This window comes from Eubalaena glacialis, chromosome 4, assembly GCF_028564815.1.
Source record: "Eubalaena glacialis isolate mEubGla1 chromosome 4, mEubGla1.1.hap2.+ XY, whole genome shotgun sequence".
NCBI classification, from domain to species: Eukaryota; Metazoa; Chordata; class Mammalia; order Artiodactyla; family Balaenidae; genus Eubalaena; species Eubalaena glacialis.
In genome coordinates, this window is record NC_083719.1 from 85,291,257 (window position 1) to 85,310,991 (window position 19,735).

A 19,735-nucleotide genomic window follows, 5' to 3' on the forward strand; every position below is an offset into this window, starting at 1 on the left:
TCATCATATCTAACAGTTTTCGCTGTACCAATCTTTTACCTCCTTCGTTAAATTTATTTCTAAGTATTTTATTTTTGTTGATGCTATGGTATTGTTTTCTTAATTTCTTTGTTAGATAATTCACTGTTAGTGCATAGAAATACAAGTGATTTTTGTATATTGATTTTATATCCTGCGAGTTACTAAATTCATTTATTAGTTCTAGTGATGTTTTATGGAATGTTTAGGGTTTTCTACATATAAGGTTATGACATCTACAAAAAGAGACAGTTTAACTTTCTCCTTTCTGATTTGGATAGCTTTCATTTCCTTTTCTTGCCTAACTGATCTGGCTAGGACCTCCAAAAATATGTTGAATAAAAGTGGTGAGAGTGGGCATTCTTGTCTTCTTCCTTATCTTAAAGGAAAAGCTTTCAACTTTTCACCTTTGAGTATGATGTTGGCTGTGGGTTTGTCATATATGGTCTTTATTATGTTGAGGTACATTCCTTCTATTCCTAATTTGTTGAAAGTTTTTATCATGAATAGATGTTGAATTTTGTCAAATGTGTTTATTTGCATCTATTAAGATGATCATGTGGTTTTTATCCTTCATTATGTTAATGTGGTATATCCCATTTATTGATTTGTGTATGTTGAACCATCCTTGCATTCCAGGAATAATCCTCCTTTCTCATGCATGTATAATCCATTTGATGTGCTGTTGTATTTAGTTTTCTAGCATTTTATTGAGGATTTTTACATCATTATTTATAAGAGATATTGGTTTGTAGTTTTCATGTAGTGTCTTTTTCTGGCTTTGCTGTACTGGCCTTATAGAATGCATTTGAAAGTGTTCCCTCTTCATTAATTTTTTTGGGAAGAATTTGAAGAGGACTGGCCTCTTTAAATGTTTGTTACAATTCACCAGTAAAGCATTTTAGCCCTGAGCTTTTCTTTGTTGAGTTTTTGATTATCAAATTAACTTCCTTGTTAGCCATTGATCTGTTCAGATGATCTATTTCATCATGATTCAGCCATGCTAAGTTGCATATTTCTAGGAATTTTCCATTTCATCTAGATCATTCAATTTGTTTGCATCCTATTTACTTTTTAAAATGTAGACTTTCTGATATTACCCAAATAACTATGGAAGAACACTTAACAAATAACTATTTTCAAGAAGTTTAGTGTATTTACAAATCCAGGTTTATATTATCATTTCATTCCCTATTGTTTCTTAAGATGGAATATTTTTTAACCAAACCAGTGGAAACCACACTCTTTTGCATCATCAGGGGTGCAGAACCTTTTTGGTAGGCATAGGTCACTCTCAACTTAGCACAAAAATGGCACACCTGTTAAATATCAGGTTTGGGTTGAGGAAGGAATGAAAAAAATGAAAGTAAGGAAAGAACTTAAATATTTAATTTTGAAATAGTCATACTCAGGCACATCTAAAAGTTACAGAAACCAAAAACATGGTTCTTATTAAAATCTGACTGTTTTTACTAATAAAGTTATCTTCCCTTTTGGGATTCCACAGAACTCACAGCATTTTAACAGTGGAAAGAAATATAGTATCTATTTGCATCTCTTCAGTTCATATCACTAGTTTGAATTGAAATCCCAGTCTTTTTCGCCTTCTTGCATTATTTTTCTTTCTGTTTCATGCTCAGTGTACTGTTTTGACATATCAATAAAATGTTCAACTTAAAGCATTGATAGTTCAGGCACTGGTCTATAAGAGTCACTAACCTTTCTATGACCACTACCATGGGATTGAGATGAGGGGTGTAATTACTTGGAGATCTTAGAAAGCAGGTCAGTTTAATCAGCAATCTCCCTTTATCAATCATGACTTCATTAAAATAAATTTTAAAAAGCATCTTTCAGATGATGGTTAAAGGCACAAAATATTCAATAAAAATGACTTGGAAAGAGATGCAGTGGAAAGTGTGTTCATCAAACTCTTTAAATTACCTTCACTGCTAGAACTATTCTCCCTTTCATTTCACACACTAAGGTTTTATAGATATGTTTAGCTAGCTATATTCTAGATCTATTCTGTGCAATAATATAGACAGTAGTCAAATAGGACTATTTAAATTTAAATTAATTAAAATTAAATAAAATTTGAAATTTAGTTCCTTAGTCCAAATAGTCATATTTCAAGTGCTCAGTTGCTGCACTTGGGTGTGGCTGTTGTTATGGATAGTGCAAATATAGAAAATTTCTATCATCTCATAAATTTCTATTTGACGGTATTGCTTTAGACCTTAGTGGCTAATTAGATAAATTTTCTTTTTATTCACAATATCTCAGTGAGGCTCTTCCCCAAGATGCCACTGGTCACATATAATCCTCACTCCACATGTTGGATAAATCTCCTCTAAAGGTGCATTTTTGTCTTTTTATACCCTCTTAGTCTCTCTTCCCCCAAGCAACTCAGGGACTTCAGCTTTAGGCATTTTCACTTCCTACATTGTTACCACTTTTTAGGCAGAGCATTGTTGTAACTATGGATTCAGAATGGGGGACAAAGTAAGACTCTTTGCTGTTCTGTGACTCTGAAGAGAAACATTAAACTGAATAGAATGTGGGTGTCAACATAAAAAAGATACTGTTCATATATGTTTCTTTGCCATTGTCCCTCACCTTGCTCCTACCGTACATGAACTTTCCTGCAGACGGCTCATGATAGAGGTTTAAAAGCTTTGATTCTGGAGGTGCAGCCCTGTTTTGTGATAAAAATAAGCCTTAATATATTTTCCTTTGCTTTATCTGTTTTTATGTGGGCAACAGATAAATTCCAGAATTCCTAAGAGATGTTCTAATGGAATAGCGGGTTGAGCTGCCAGCAGTGTCAGTATTTCAAGATAAAAACATAATGCCATGAATCTTTATATCAAATGTTGTGTTGCAAATGAAACACTATCTACTCCATGTAAAATCAGCTTCTCAGCCCTATCTTTGAGCCATTTTTCTTTGATTCCACAGTGTCAGTGAATGGCTTAGGTAACCCACTTCTTTCCCCCCTTGAGCCTCTATGGATGAATTATTTCAGCATTGTTTTATGAAAGGGATATTGACTCATTTGTTGTAAAGAGAAAAAATATAATTAAACCTTGATAAAGTGTTTGTCACTCCGACTCATAGAAGACAGGCTTGTGTCTTACTTGTCTTGAATTGACAGGAATAAGCTAAGGATTGGTAATTTTAAAGGTCAAGAGTAATATAAGGACATGGGGATATGAATGCTTTCAGTTCACTAAAGGAGTTACAAAAGATTGCAAATTTATTATATATTATGAAGCCATACCCATTGGGTCTGAAACTTGATTATTTTAGGAGTCACCTACATTATCATAGACACGCTAACATCCTAGGAGAATCCTAATGCAGTACCTTTGGAGAAATGTACCACCATGGGTACATCAGGTACACGAATATGCCTGATTCAGTGTGTTACACTGTGATTTGGATTTATAGCTTGTTGGGTTTTTTTTTTAATACCTTTAACTGAACAAAATAAAAATAAAAGTAAAAGTCCCTTCCTACAAAGTTAAGATAGCTTGCAAATGAGTCACAGTTTACTTCCTTAATCTTTCTTTGATTCAGAATCTTCTTTTTTTCCCCCAAACAGACTTTGACTTACAGATAAGGTTTATGACTTAACAATTGCTAAACCTGAAAAAATAACCTTCACAAAAGAGTGACAACCAAAGTAAAACCTGTCACTGAAAGCATTAAAAAGATTAGGAGAAAAAAGTGTTCAGGTGTGGGGGGTTGAGAGAAAGATTCAGAAAGACTTTTGGTCCTTCCAGTCTAAAGGCCATTGTGAAGTTAAAAAGTCAGGAGATAAATGCTAAACCTCACAAAATAAAAATGCTAAAGGATAGCTCAATTGACCAGGATGGGAATTAAAATATAAGAAGTAGATGGAGTAAGTACAGCAAATGGTATCAAAATAAAAAGAGAGACCACCAGAGTGAGGAATTAAGGAAAATCAGTTATGCCATGACAAAATCAGTTGTTTGCCAAGGCTGCAACATCTCGATGTTTCTATGTGAACACTTACTAGCTATTGAGACCTTAGAAATCACATTGAGGCATCTAAGTCCAATATTATATTTCTAACGGTCTTAACTTTTTTGAGCGATCGATTCTTTTCAGAGTGTGATGAAATCATGTACTCTCCTTTCCTGAAAAATGAACTGGTCTCATGTACACACATAAACTCCTAATCCCTATTCTATATTAATACCTTCTGTAGCATCTGTGGTTTGTCTTCCAGTCTTTGCCATTATAATTCCAGTGAGCTACATTTCATTATTATATGTAGCAACTCTTTCTCCTGACAGACATCTATTTGCATTAAATAATTTATTACTCTGAGGGTAAACATGCCCACATGTAAACTAAACTGGTAGCTCTAGGTTTGCTGTCTTGAACAAAACAGAGCAAATCTCTTCTTCTTGGTGGTCCTTTTCATATTACAAGATACAACTTGTGTTCCTTGTACTGGCTTCCCTAGACTAAATTCTTCACATCTTTAGACTAGTTAAAAGGATACTTTCTAGAAAAGGAAGGTTCAGATTGTTAAATTGACATTCAGCACCTTTCAAATCCCATATAAAATTAATAATTCTAATCTAGCTTGCAATATTATCACTAATCCTATAAATTCTACATCATGCAAATTGGTGTCTCCATATGCTGTAGACTTTCCCACCTTTATGCTTTATGTGCTTACCCTTGCCTAGAATTAACGTTCAATGCCTGCCTCTTCAAATCCTACCCAATGTTTATAATACTGGTAACATATATGTAGTGCTCTGTATATGAAATATTTCAAGTTTTACATGTGTTATATTATTTAACCTTACAAGAAAATCTGTGAATAATAATATTATTACCAATTTTATAAACAGGGAGTGTGATGCATAGTATGTTGAAAGCACACAAAGTGATAAACCCACACGATTTCACTTTTAACTACCTTGTTGGCCTCAAAACCTCCTTCATATACTACATCATAAAATAATTTTTTGTAGTAATCTGATATCTTTTAGGGGGCAATAACCAAGGTCATAACATCTCTAGCTAAGGTAAATCTATGGAATTGCATTGGAAAATTTATGTACAGTATTGCTGTATTAAAAGGGAGCATTCATAGATTGAATATGGGAAAGGCAGCCAAGATTTTAGGACTTGGGGTTTTGTAATCATATGTTCAAAATAGGAGAACTAGGCTTGGAAATGACTGAAAACTGACCAAGATTCACAACCACGAGGATTACAGAATGAAACAAATGGGTACATTAGGGCTTCTCAGAACAAAAGCATATATACAAAACCAGCTGCATTTTCATTTATGTGTCAGTATGCTCAAAAGGGAGCAAATAAAAATACCAGGTATTACAGGATCATAAAACTAAATTACCTACTTTATATTGTTGACTGGCATCTATTAGTAGGTTGGACTTGTATTAAGAGCATACCTAATAAATTATAATTGAGCTCATATGAACAAACTCAGAATCAATATGGGAGAGGATCTTAGAAGGGCACAGATACCCAGTGCTTGGCTCTGCCCTCTGAGATGTATTTCCTTTTCTTTAAGAAATGGGTATATTTAAGCAGATAGATTTTTTAGTATAATTTCTGTAAAAAGCTGAAGGTCTAGAAGCTTCTTTTCATTTTGACTTGTTTGTGATCCATTTGTCCAAGAGCATACAGTTATCTTAAAAAATTCTTAGTTTTTTATGAGTCTAATCATGGCTTATTCCATGCTCCAAAAATCATAACCATAATTCTCTTTGGGCTTGTTAGACTCTGTGGAACAATATCTACAGAATTCCTAGAAGTTGTTTTCTTTTCTTGTTTAAAGTTCTTGTATTCAGACATTAACTTTGAATTTCTAAGGTTTTAACAAAGCATCTTACAGCAGTGTTCTTGAATGATCCATACTCTGAAGTCATTTCTTTGAGAGTCTTTTGTTTTTGTCAGATGGAATGGGTTTGAGAATGAGATTTTTAAATTCTTTTTGGTGAAGTATAGTTGCTGTACAATATTACATAAGTTACAGGTGTACAATATAGTGATTCATAGTACTTTTTTTTAAAATTTATTTTTGGCTGCGTTGGGTCTTGGTTGTTGTGCGCGGGCTTTGTCTAGTTGTGGCGAGTGGGGTCTACTCTTCCTTTTGCTGCGCAGGCTTCTCCTTGCAGTGGCTTCTCTTGTTGTGGAGCACGGGCTCTTGGTACACAGGCTTCAGTAGTTGTGGCTCATGGGTTCTAGAGCACAGACTCAGTAGTTGTGGCGCATGGGCTTAGTTGCTCTGCAGCATATGGGATCTTCCCAGACCAGGGCTCAAACCCGTGTCCTCTGCATTGGTAGGTGGATTCTTAACCACTGCGCCACCAGGGAAGCCAGATTCATAGTTCTTAAAGGTTATACTCCATTTATAGTTATTATAAAATATTGGCTTATTCCCCTTGTTGTACAATATAGCCTTATAGCTTATTTTATACCTAATAGTTTGTATCTCTTATTCTCTTCCCCCCTGTTGCCCCTCTCCCCACAGGTAACCACTATTTTGTTCTCTATATCTGTGAGTCTGCATCTTTTTGTCATATTCATTAGTTTGTTGTATTTTTTAGATTCTAAATATAAGTGATATCATGTCGAATTTGTCTTTCTCTGTCTGACTTATTTCACTTAGCATAATGCCCTTCATGTTGTTACAAATGGCAAAATTTCATTGGCTGAGTAGTATTCCATTGTGTGTGTGTTTATATGTATATATATGTATACCACATCTTCTTTGTACATTCATCTGTTGGTGGACACATAGTTTGCTTCCTTATCTCAGCAGTTGTAAATAATGCTGCTATGAACATTGGGGTGCATGTATCTTTTTGAATTGGTGTTTTTGTTTTTATCAGATATATACCCAGGAGTTGAATTGCTGGATCATATGATAGTTCTATTTTTAGTTTTTTGAGAAACTTGTTTTCCAGTGTCTGCCCCAATTTACATTCTCACCGACAGTGTACAAGGGTTCCCTCTCTCCACACCCTCGCCAACATTTGTTTTTTGTGTTCTTTTTGATGATAACCATTCTGATAGGTGTGAGGTGATAACTCATTGTGGTTTTGATTTGCATTTCCCTGATGATTAATGATGTGGAACATATTTTCATGTGCCTGTTGGCCATGAGTTTTATGTTTTGACCCCAAAATTCTTAGATGCTCTATATTTCTTCTAAATTCTACTTGAAAACTAAATAGTACGTTTTCCCCTTTCTTTCTCTTTTCCTGTATGTACCTCTATTTTTCTTCTCCTATGCAGCTAAATGATGCCAATCAACTCTACGTGTTCTCCTATTACTTTACCACTACAAAAACTGCTTAATCATCCTTCTAGCCTCCATTGTGAGTTTACTCACTGTCTTTTTAACTTTATCTAACAGTTTGTTCACCATATGTCCACCCTCCACCCAATGCCCATCACAGATTCAGTGCTCTGTGTTTAATGTTTTTGAAGGGTTGCATCCAAGATTTAGACTCTATGTTTCAGCTGCTTATACTTAGAACAACAACCATTTATTTGCTCGCTGTTCTACAGTCTGGGCTGAGCTCAATTGGACAGTTTATTTCCTGATTTAATCTGGGGTCACTTTGCACAGGTTCAGCCATCTAATCACTCTCCTAGGGCTGAGTGATCCAAGGCCAGAGCCACATAACCAGAGGTTAGCTGGGGCTGTAGGTCAGGGTAACTTAGTTCTCCTCCACATGGTCTCTTCTGAAGAATAGCCCAGGTTTTGTACACAAGGGTGGCAGTGTTTCAAGCAAACCATCACCAATTCAGAAGTGCTTATCAAGCCTCAGCTTCTGTCATTTTTAATGATGCCTATGGGCCAAATCAAATCACAGGGCCAAACCCATGTAAGTAAACAGATACTAAGAGGTCTGATACATTATTGGACGCTAATGTAATAATCTACCAAATTACATCTATAGATATTTGGGCAATAGGTAGTAATATTTTTTTCTGAATTGCATATCTCACCTACAATGAGATTATATTAGCTCTGTAATAAAAATATATTAAATAATAATAAAAAATGAATTGTCTTTCCTGTGCAATCATGTTGTTTCTAAGACAGAAGCAATACTTTATACTTTAAAACATTTAAATTTTATACTTTACAATATTTATTGTTAAAAATTACGATTTGTTTATAGATTATCAAAGCAATGAAAGCACATTTCCAATATTGTGCTGATAATATTTAATAATGTTCGTATTTACTTTTTTGCTCTCTTCGCCTATATGCTGTAGCAGAGTGTGTTATAACACAAAAATGTTTATAAATAGCAAATGCATTTTAATTTCAGTTTTGCTTAAATAGTGTACTTATAAAGAAGAGGCAACACAGATATTTAGGAAAATTCATGCTTGATCATTTTATTCAGTATTTATCTGATACGTAGCTGATAATGTTTCAAAATAAAATTCATACCATCATTCAAGTTTACTTTATTTTTTGGCTTTCAAGAGCATGGTTTCTCAATTAAATATTCTCTAAGAAATTCACCATGCATAATAATTTTAAAGGATCATACTTCCAGTGCACTATAACTGTCTAACATTTTTATAACAACTTGGTTAGCTTCAACTAGAAAGATGCCATTTTTTTAAATAGAATAACAAATAACACAAAATCTTTATGCCTTCAGGTGCTTAGAGGAAGAGTAGCTAGCATAAAATCTATGTACTCTTCTGTATCTTCTCATAATGCAAATGGTTCTAGTCATATAAAAATTTGGTAAATTGCCAAATCCTTTTTTTAAGCATGGCAAATAAAATATTTTGATGATCACCTCTTGCTCCTCCATTCACTATGTAGAAGACTTTTGAGGTCACATAGACTTTATTATGTTTATTTCACCATTCCTGTGGGCATTAATAAAATCATTCCTTGTTTAAACTAACCACCTCCATCTCTTCCTATAGGCTTTTTTTTTTAAGTTTTTTTTTTAATATAAATTTACTTATTTATTTATTATTTTTTGGCTATGTTGGGTCTTCGTTGCTGCACGCGAGCTTTCTCTAGTTGCGGCGAGCAGGGGCTATTTTTCCTTGCAGTGCGTGGGCTTCTCATTGCAGTGGCTTCTCTTGTTGCGGAGCACAGGCTCTAAGTGTGTGGGCATCAGTAGTTTTGGCACGCGGGCTCAGTAGTTGTGGCTCGTGGGCTCTAGAGCGCAGGCTCAGTAGCTGTGGCACATGGGCTTAGTTGCTCTGCGGCATGTTGGATCTTCCTGAACCAGGGCTCGAACCCATGTGCCCTGCATTGGCAGGTGGATTCTTAACCACTGCGCCACCAGGGAGGTCCTTCCTATAGGCTTTTGTTCAGACAAAGTGAGCATAGATAATATTTTGCAGGAGTAAGCATGCAAGCCTATGAGTTAAAAAAGAATGAAATAGATTAAGTTTTTTGATATCTCATACCTCGGCTCACTTATCATTTATAATTATGAATCCTCCACAATTTTGTTTGGTTTATTTATTACTGACAGAGAGAGCCAGCCACTAGATAAGAAATCAGAAAACAGGGAGAAAAGAAGGAGATAAGACAGAATTTGTCATTTATCCTTTTTCTTATTGTGTACACATGACCATTGATGAGGAAATGTATCATTGTCTGTTGCACGGATATGAGGGAAATGTTCTACTGTACTCCTTTTTTAGTTATTTTTTAATATGTGAACATATACAGACACATAGGTTCAGAAAAGGAGAAAAAAATGGACAGAATATGAATACAGTATCCTAGTATCCTTTTTGAGTCAATGAAAACCATATGGACATAAAATCAGTCCCAGCGTCTGAAATTCTGTGTGGAAGTCTCACTGACTATTGTATATAAAGACTTGTTTGTTGTGTTGTTTGTTAAGAAAACAATAGGGCCTAAGGAAGAATAATGGTGGTTGCTAATAAAACAGGATATAGCATATATGGCTTACATGAAAAATGGTGTGCGCTTAAAAAATAGGGTCTCAACATTTGAGACAGTACACTGAGCATGATGTGGTGAAACAGTAAAGCTGTGAACTCTTGCCACCAGTCAGCAATGGGGATTATATTATATAAAATTTATCCTGGATTATATTATTGTTCTTAACAGAAATTTATTTTCAGGATGACCATATTCAGGGGCTTACATACCTGCAAAAATAAAGCAGTAGGATAATTACTCTTCCCAACACTGCAACACACAAGAAAGCACAGAGGTAGAACCAAGTGCTCGGGTTTAGTGGAGAGAGAGGTAGAGAGGGGAAGCCGATAGGATGTAACACAGCCATCCATAGGGTAGAAAGTAAAGTGGGCAGACGGCAATGACACAAAATCTCTCTTTCGCAGTTCCTTAGGTGCTTGCATCAATTTTGAGGAAGTATATATGAAATCAGAGGAATACACACAATATTCCCAAGGGATTCTAGTTCAAAATGGTGGAAAGAGCACAGCTATTTGCTTTCCCCTCATCCTTGCCCTTTAGCTCAGTAAACAAACAAATAAACAAACAAATACATAAAATTTTAAAATCCCATTTACCAGTAAAAATCCACTATAATGAACAGGAGAAGAAAAATGAGGCGAGGAGAAGGAGGCCATCGCCAGGCTGATAAAACAGTAAAACAAAGGAATATTTTCATGGATTTCTAAAAGACCCTGTCAATGAAAAAATTAATCAATATTCCATATAAAAAAAAGGAAATGGAAAATTTTATTGGAGTCAACCTGAGGATTATAACCCAAGAGACAGTCTCTCAGAGAACTGTGAGAACTGTTCCAAAGAGGTAAAGGGTGAGGCCAGTGTGTATGTGATTTTGGTGAGAGGGTACATGCAATCAAGCACTCATCTTGGCGGAAGGTTACTGCTACTTGCGAGGAACAGGTATCTTCATTAATCATTTTAGTGCTTTTATAAGTATGGGAAGATGCAAGAAACTGGGTTCACAGAATCTCCACAAAATCTTAAACTATATGAGGGCCAGTTCTGTTGACTTTCCCAGAGCACAAAGTGCCCTATCCTGACCTTCTCCCTGAATTCCTGTAGGTAGGTACTGTAGGTCAGTGACTACACTGGCTAATAACTTGATCCTTGTAAAATTGGATGGTGGGCAACATTCTTTATTTTATAATCCCTTCCCTTTAGGTGTTAAGTTCAACCAAGGTTTGGGAGGCATTTCCTGACCAGTTAGTCCCACAATACTAGGAATGCTTCTCCTCAAGGCAGGTGAGGATTTCATTGATAGGCCACTCGATGTGCTATTAGTGGACTAGGCCCCATCAACAGTAGCCCAAAGCCTCTGGACCATTTGTCTTACTAGCCTGTTATGGTCCAGGACATGGCTCACTCTTTTCTTCTTCCCATATCTAGAGTTACAGTATTACAATCATTGTTCTTATAGAACTATATATTTAAATAATCATTTCAGGTTGCCTCATCATCATTAATTTTATCTGAGGCTCAGTCACACATTTGGTAATGCAAGAAACAAGAATCTTGTAAAATAGGCAGAATACAAGTAATATAGCTAATAACATTAATAAGGTCATAAATAAGTATTTAAGTTAAGAACTTCTGTTAGATGTGGCCCAGTATCTCAGCAGGTCATCTGACCAGTCTGTTGTGCACCAATGGCTATCTTTAAGGGAAATGATATATTGGCACTGTACATAAAGTTCACCAAAGATGTCTGCACGTACAAGGTGAGTGGTGGGTCGTTGTAACCCCTTACAAGATTGAGAAAGGAATGTTCTCTTCTAAGTAGTTACATAGCTGACACCTGAAGAAGATAAAATTTTGATCTTTATGATTGAACAGGTATTTCTGCCATTGGGGAGGTCTGGTTAACACATAATGCAGATGCACAGTGCACACGAGAGGGGAGGGAGGAGGCCAAAATGGACAGAGAAAAATGTTTTGTTTAAATTTTTTCTTGTCTTGCCTTAAAATATGAATTTTTATTTCATCAACCCAAGGTAGATGGGCTATCAATAAACTAAAGTAGAGAAAACTCATTTAAAAAAACTCAAGGGAAACAGATACAGCAGAGATGGAAACTAGTGTACCTGACAAAACCCTGGATCAAACTCAGGCTTGGAGGAGGAAGATAAGAGAGCGGGAGAGGACCCTGAAGTGGAAATCATGGATGGAATTTGTCAGTCTACCTTAAGAACTGCTGGGTCAGTCAAAACTTCTCCTTTCTCCATGAAGGCAGGCTGCTGGCTGCAGCATTTGCCTTCCACTGGAGTTCAAAGAAAGGATGAGTGAGGGTGGGAGATTTGTCTGTAGAGGATGTAGGATGGGTTTTGGACTGGGGTGAGAGAAATGGCAGATTCTAACATTACTGTGAAGCACCACAGAGAGTACAGGAGTGAATAAACTGAGCATCTATCCACTGAAGAAAGGAAAAAGAAATATTATTATTGGCTAAAACTAAGTAATTAAGAAATCATCGTTTTCTTTATCTTTGCTTTAGGATTTCTGGTCTCAACTAAAGGAGGATTGACTCTACTTTGAAAGTAATTCTTTTTCCTTTTGACAAGCTGAACAGTCTAGTTTACACAGTGGTCCCTGGATAACTTCTTGACAGAGAGACATTGGTATTGGGTCTGGAACTAATTATTTATTCTTCCAAGGCCAGTGATAAGATAAAGATAAAATAAAGTGGATAAAAGAGTCATGAATTGAAATAAATTTTCTGGATTATAAATTGAGCTTCTTTACTTTAAATAATCTATTTCATATTTGTTAATCCTCCTCCTTAATTCTGTCTAGATGGGAAATAGTGGATGAGGGTGCGTTAAGCTAAAGGGCAGGCAGGAGAATATGAACAGAAAGGTTTCTGAAGTTTTAACAGCTTGTTTATAATACTGGAAATTCTTAGAATAGAAAGTACATCATTTGTAAAGGCTAACATGAATGATTCTGCCTCTCCCTTATCCTTGTTCCCCGTCATCAGCATGGATAATCACAAACTGAATAAACAAAATATACATTTATAATAACTGTCCAAAATCTGTTACTGTAATGGAATAAGCATTGCTAAACAGATGAAATCATATGACCTAAAAACATAAGGAAAATCACATAGACTTTTCATTTATTCATCCCTCTCCTACCGAAATAACTACAGCAATACTATATGGAAAAGGATATAAATATTAAGATTAGTGTCCAAAGACTACAGGTTGACTCTACCCTGTCCAAATTTACAAATAATTTGTCAACTTTTAGCTTTGCTTTAAACTGAGTTGACTTTGCAAGATTATGTTATAACCTTGCCATCCATTAATTTTTTTATATTTATCTTTAATATTTTTATCTAGATTAATTTACTACAGAATTAACCCTTTTAAAGTATACAACTCAATGTTTTTAGTATACTCACAAGAGTTGTACAACCATTGGCGAAATCTTTTTAGAACGTTTTTATCATCTCAAAAAGAAACCCCCTAACCAATAGCAGTCATTCTCCGTTCCAACCACTCCCTACCCGTACATTCGTTTTTTCTCTGTGGATTTGTTTATTCTGGGTATGTCATATAAATGGAATCAAATAACACATAATATTCTTGGGCTGGCTATTTTTACTTAGCCTAAGGTTTTCAAGGTTCATCCGTGTTGTCCTCTGTATCAGAACTTTATTCCTTTTTGTTGCCAAATAATATACCATAATTTGTTTATCCTCAGGTAATTTTCACTTTTTGACCATTATGAATAATGTTGCTATTAACATCAGTGTACCAGTTTTTGTGTGGGCATCTGTTTGTTTTCAATTTTATTAAGTATATATGTAAGAGTGTAATTTCTGGGTCATATGGTAATTATGTTTAACATCTTGAGGGACTGTCAAATTGATGGACTGCAAAGTGACTGTACCATTTCTCATTCCAATTTCTCCACATCCTTACTAACAGTTTTTATATTTTATTTTTTTAAATTGATTCAAATGTAGTTGATTTACAGTGTTGTGTTAATTTCTGCTGTACAGCAAAGTGATTCTGTTATACATATAGTATATACATTCTTTTTCATATTCTTTCTGGTTATGGTTTATCACAGGATATTGAGTATAGTTCCCTATGCTATAGAGTAGGACCTTGTTGTTCCTCCATTCTCTTTTTAACTACAAAAGAAAGTTTATTTATGACTTGCCAAATTAAACATTTACAGAAGTTCATAGATTGGCACAAAAGTGTTACAAATGAGACTAGAAATTTAAATTTTTTTTTACTGAAAATGCTGAGAGCCTTAGTGAATATTTAATTTTCATTTGTTTTATTCTATATAGAATCCTATACCATTTCATTGTGATGTGGTCCTCTTTTGATGTTTTACTAATAATGCATTGAAAATATTCTTTTTCTATCTTAAGAAAGAACACTGATTTATTTTTATGAAAAACACTGTCTGGATTTTAATTCACACTATCATGTCCCTGCTGAGTCTTAAGAAAGAAAAAGAAAGAAAGAAAGAGAGAGAGAGAGGGAGGGAGGGAGGGAGGGAGGGAAGAAGGAAGGAAGGAAGGAAGGAAGGAAAGAAGGAAGGAAGGAAGAAAGAAAGAAAAATTTCTAACTGAAATTCTAAGAATCAGTAATCAAGCAACTGAAATCAGTTTTTCAAAACACATAAAAGGGAAGCCATCAATGTATTTTGCAACTCTTGCAGACTCCAGACTGATATTGATTTCTTTATTGATTTTCTTAATATTTTCTGGGGAGTATTATGTGTGCATACTAAGGTATTGGCATTTTAATACCTTTCTTTGGGGAACAATGCATGAAAGTTTTTGTTAAAAAGATGCTAAATAATTGCACAACTTCAGTATAAACAGATAAGTGAAAAGTTCGCTGCTTTTGTTGATTGCATCTGATGTGTCTCCTGAGGCTTAGTTTCGCAGTGCATTTTAAAAAGGCAAATGTCTCTAGATTATTTACCTCTTTACAAGACTTTACAGTGAGATCTTCTAGGCACATGCCCCTTCTATTGAAATCTGATCATGATGTGCTAAAAAGTCAACAAAATCCTTTAATCATGCAGCACCAGGCATCTTAAAATAATGATTCCTTTTAGGGCTGTTAGCAAAATGTTTAGCAGGTCCAGCTCAGAACTGTTTTGAAGAAATATATTAGACAAGGAACAGAAATACAGCAGTGGGTCCTTCTCTTCATTCCTTTATTCTCTGTGTCCTCTTTTTGGGCTTAGAGATTACCAATAATGGTAAACAGAAAGCCAAGAAAAAGGCTGCCATGTTCTGTTTCTGAAAAATCTCTTTGGCACTGACTTATCTTCAAGCTCCTTTCAAAAAATATTTTCTCATTTTGCCATTGTCTCAAGATAATATAATAGTAATAATATTTGTGAATATATTAAAAAAAGACTTCTTCAAAGACCAGTGGATTAAATGTGGTTAATTCACTATATTATCATGATTTTTAGATACAAAGTATGATTGAAAGCAGCATTTTAGTGATCAAAATATGTTTAGGTAAAAGTAACATTTCCCCAAATATTGGAAACTTAATTTTTGTAGAATATCATTTGATGAGTCAACATATAAATGTATATGAAAAACAATGTATCTTAAGTAAACTAGAAAAATTATCAGATAGCATTTAGATATTGAACTCTTGCTCATTTTTAAAAATACATCTTTCATTGAAATAGTGTATAAGTATATAACTAATGTTGTTAAGAAAATTCTTTTTCTTAGATCTATTTCAAATTTCAACCAAGATAATGCTTGAAGAAGATACAGTAGGTATATCATAAAGCAGTTTATCAGTAATTTCTCATATAGAAAACAATTTTTAAAAATCATGAAGTAAATATGATGTTTTCAAAGTAAATGGAAATGTGTAACTGTCATGTATTCTTTAAAATAGAAGGCTACCCTGTTATTCTAGACAAGACAGAAAAGGCTGAGAAGGTAATCACCCTGGCTTCAGAGGTACACTTCTTCATCAAATGTGAAGGTGAATATGGCTTCTCCCTAACAGAATAAGAATTAAAGACTTGTCAAAAACAATATCAAAGAAAACAACCAAAAACCTCAGTTAAGGTCATTTCTACAAGCAATCATTTAGAAAATAGACCTTATTTTTATCATTTTCATTAAAGAACATATTGAAATAATGATAGAATTTTGTTGGACTAAGCCATGCCATAATTACTGTGTTACATTCTTTGCTTTTGAAAATGAAAGTCTATTTCTAAGTTGTAAAGAAAAGTGAATGATATTGCTGGGTGTTTTTCTTTTTTATTCCTAATCTATTCACACAAAGAAAACATATTGTGCAAAGGATGAGAAATAGTAGTTTCAAAATAGAAGAGGTTTTGTATGTCCCAAGATAGTACTTTTATTTCTCACTCCTTATCACTGCTAGGGCAGTAAGCAAAGACTTTCTTAAAAAAGACTTAAAAATGTTTCTTCTTTTCTTTTGTCAGTATGCATAAATGTTAACATTTTATATTTAAATATTAAGACTGTTCAAGTTGAATATTCAGAAGATTATTACAATGCCACAGGCCGTATATGGCTACTAAGTTTAAAGACTTAAGTTAAATGACAACTCACACTACATAGAAATGAGAGCCCTCATCAATATTATTTTACTCCTGTAGAGAAAATAAATGATAGACTAGTACCTGAGCTTGCAGCAAACGATACTTACATAGTTGAAATGATATATTTTGCTTATTTAGTTTTCAACATTTAAAATCAGCTAATTTAAAAACACAGAATATGCAATTACCATTACAGAGAAAAATGTAAATATGAAAACCTTGTCAAGATTTTATTTTTACTTTTGTGAAAAGTTCACTGAAAAAACCTTGGAATGTGGAAGAAGGCAAAAGACAAACAAGAAGTGGAAAGTGGAATAATATCTTCATCTTCAGAAAGGAGAGGCACGTACATATTAATTCTGATCAATCAGAGTTAATATGTGTAGAAAAGATGTGTAGACATAACATTGAGAGTTGCGGAAGTGACGAATAGGCCTGAAACGAAAGTTGGTGAAAGAAGCAGCCAATGAGGATTTGGAGGAAGGTTCAAAAAAGATAGGACTCTTAATTACAAGCTTTTGCATATTATTTTAACTACATAAAGGAGTTGAACTTATTAAATCATATACTGTATGAGGGTAAGCATTTTCATGTGGTTTATCTGTGTCCAGAAAGTTCTTAGCACTGGTAGGCCCTCAATGCATACGTGTTGAGGGAAATAATTTTGGAAGCAATTCTATTATTTAATATTAGCCTGTCTTAGTCACTTGCTACTCATAAGGTCTTGGACAAGCTGCTGAAATTTTCATTTAAGTATTGTCCATGTGTGATTTTCCTGTGACAACAACAGAGTTGAGTACTTATGACAGAGACAATTGGCTTACAAAACCTAAAATATTTACTATCTGGTCACGTACGGGAGAAGTTTGCTGACCTCTGCCCTAGAGCAAGGTAAAAAATGAGACAAAGGAGAGTTCATATCTCTCCAGGCATGTGCAAGCAGGGCAGCTATGTACCTGTGCAGAATTGTTCTAATTGAAAGATGCTAATTTGCTGCAGACCTGGTTCAGGCCTCAGGGTGGAATACAGGATCCTAGGCTACATGACATCCATAATTAGCACACTCAGGTCACCCTGCAGATAGAACAGAATTTCAGGTCATATGAAAATGTGGTTTCATGGGACAAAATGGAGTGAAAAGGATCTCACCTAACCAACCTGCAATTCATAGGTGCCTCAGATACAAAGCGCCATAGTAAAGAGTTTAGGGGTTCTCTCCTGATTCTGCCTAGTCTGGGAGATTTAACCATCACTGGCCTTAGAACCTGGAATTTTGGAAACAGTCACATGGAGGGTAGAGGTGGTCATTGATAAAGACTTGGGGTTTTGTGGTGTATGGAAATAGCCTCATGGTTTTGGAGAAGTCAGGTAGAAGCAATGAAAAATAGTGATTAAAATAAATAGTAAAATAGTATCAAGTGATTGCATGGTAAACTAATCAAAAAATTGAAAGAAAAAAATAAAGTGCCACACACACAAAACATCTGCAAATTTTGTGTAAATTAAATGTACATGTGATCTTGCAGATTTTCTGTAGTTGGCGGGAAGTAGTTATAGCGACGGCATCAGTGCCTCTGCTTTACCAGAAGTTGGATGTATAAATCTATTTTTAATCAGGCCAGCAAAACAATAAAACATTTATTTTAGTTTGGATGAATAAGAAAGCAGTGTATGTACCCAAAATGGTGTTCACCATGTCAAACAAGGAATTCCAAATTTTGAAGATGTCAGTATGTTAAAGGTGTTTTCCAACAAACTAGCTTATGTCACACTAGCTTGTTGATTTTTGACTGATGCATTAAATAAAACATATTTAAGTTCCTCCTAACGGCATCATGATCATTTGAAGAATACATAAGAGTGATGCTTCAACTATTTTTGCATCCTAAAAGTTAGCATTTAAAATTGATTAAAAAATAAAGAGTTTTATAAAGTAATCCTGGACCTGACTACTTCGCCAGTCCCAGCATTTCTCATCCCCTTCTCTTCTTGTTTTCTCATCCCAAATCACTTAGTGTTTCAAGCCATATCGTGTACAATCCTGTGCATCCCTCTGCCATGGCACATAGTAAATGCACTGAGATAGCATTGTTAATTTACTTATTTCTGGGACCTCCTGTCTTCTTCACGTCCAGTGTTATTATACTAATAAACAGTAGGTACTGATAGTTGATGATTAAATGTGTAGTTTAATTACAACAACAAAACTCACTGCAAATCATCCCTTAATGTACTCATTCACTATATATCCTACAATTTAACTGTGCTTTTCACAGTGTTTGAAACTAAAGGAGGAAGGAAAGCAGCTGAAACTATATCCCCCTTTTGTATGGAAACAGATCATTTCCAAAGTGCTTAAAAACAGATATATTTAATCCTCACACCAGCAATAATAGGAATTATCATCCCCTGTTTTTAAAATGTGTAAACCATAAACCAGTGAGGCCAAATAACTTGCCCAAGGTCACAAAACTAGAAAGTGCTAGCACTGGGACTTAAGCCACGGTCTTTTGATTTTCTTCCAAATCTCTTTCCATTATGTGTGGATATGTGCCAACCTGAACTGAATACTGTGAGAGAAAATGCTTGTAGCTGGATAATTTGTATTTGTAATTTGAGATTCACTTGTAGTTTAATAACATTGCATGATTGCTGGAGAGAAAGACATGGTGAAGTGGGTAGGTCCTACAGGAGAAGGGCAGACTTAATAACTGTGATTCCAGGGGGCACAGTTCTCGTGCCGAAACTATAATTTCCCTGGATGATGACATTAGAAGTTTATTCAGCTGACAAAGTGATGGCCTTGGGAAACTTCTCTAAAGAGATACCTTGAATTTTACTCTCTTTATCACATAATTAATACTCTGTTCTGAAATCAAGTATGAAGTTTTTGAAATCAAGTCTGAAGTTGCTGAAACTTTGAAAAGGAATCCGATTAGGGTTAATTCTGTTTGTGTTTGGTGCACTTCTTATTTGTTTTTCTATTTACACAATTCCCAGAAGGACGATTTTTCTCTGTGAACAGAAGATGTTTACAGAAAATCTTATTTTAAAAAAGTCACAGATTTAGCTATGTGCAAGTGAAAAAACTGTATCACACTATCATCT